A 1,252-nucleotide genomic window follows, 5' to 3' on the forward strand; every position below is an offset into this window, starting at 1 on the left:
GGAGTAAGATCTGGAACAGGAACAAGAAAGGAGGTGACTTCTGATCCCAGACAGCCAGCGTGTTCTGCCACAGCCATTGTGAATGGAAGTGAGTGGAGAGAGGGACAAGACAGTGCTCCCAGTGCAGAAACCAGTCAGTGATCTGCAGAAAAAGAAGTGTGTTGTTGTTGTTTTCCTTATCACACCTTTTCTTTTGATTTGTCTACTCATCTTCATGCTGGAGACTTGCATGAGTAGACATCCCCAGGGAAGGTCCTACATCGCGTGTGAAAGGTTTTGTGATGCATGAAAGGAATGGCACTGTTCTGTGCTGCACAAGGGAAGAATTTGCACCAGAGCAGGAGGAGACAAAACAAAAAAGTAATCCAGGTGTCTCTTCCAAAGTGGATCGGGCCAGCCCTGGGCTGGTTCTCACTAGGAGAAATAGATAAACGGACTTGAGAGGAGGGGGGAAAAAGGAAGGTCTGGGTCATATCACACTGGCACAGTGGGAACTTTGTGGAATTTCTAAATTGGCTTTGGAGGCAAGAGTTCACTAGGTGGCACTAAAGAATTACTCATATTTTCCCATGAGTCTTCTCTGGTTTGGTTTTGTTTTTTAGGAGGAGGTGGGTTCCAGCTTTATATATATATTTCTTTTCCTTGGTTTTTTTTTTTTAATGACATTTGACTTTGGTTTTTAGTCATGAATTCTGGCCCTCTTTCTATCTTGTGGGAGAGCTTTCTCTTCTTGCCTCACCTGAGAAGAGACAACAACTAAGACCATACTGCCAAGCTACAGTTGCACCCTGTAAAACCCCATGAATTGGGCAAAAGCCAATATCAGCTACTCTACACTACAGTAAAAGAGCTCTGGTAGCATAGTAGTTACGAATCAGGCTGCAAACCTTAAGGTCAGCAGTTCAAAACTACCAGCTATTCTGCAGGAGAAAGATAAGGCTTTCTGCTCCTGTAAAGATTTACAGCCTCAGAAACCCTGTACAGGGTTGCTATGAGTCGGACTTGACTCCACGGTACATAACCACCACCACCACCCTAGAGCAGCATCTAAAACTGACACCTGCTAAAACACTCTAAAGTGAGCTTTAAGAGAAATGACCAGAGAGGCCCTTCTCCTGATTGTACCTAATAGGAGGCAACTGGAGTGTGCTTAAGACTATACTGTCATACATTCATCTAATTAATACAAATACAATGCTACAATGCCTAAAAAACAGCAGAAAATTTCTTATCACATGCAGAAACAAGAAAC

The sequence above is a fragment of the Chrysochloris asiatica genome, unplaced genomic scaffold (assembly GCF_000296735.1).
Source record: "Chrysochloris asiatica unplaced genomic scaffold, ChrAsi1.0 scaffold00134, whole genome shotgun sequence".
Classification (NCBI taxonomy): domain Eukaryota; kingdom Metazoa; phylum Chordata; class Mammalia; order Afrosoricida; family Chrysochloridae; genus Chrysochloris; species Chrysochloris asiatica.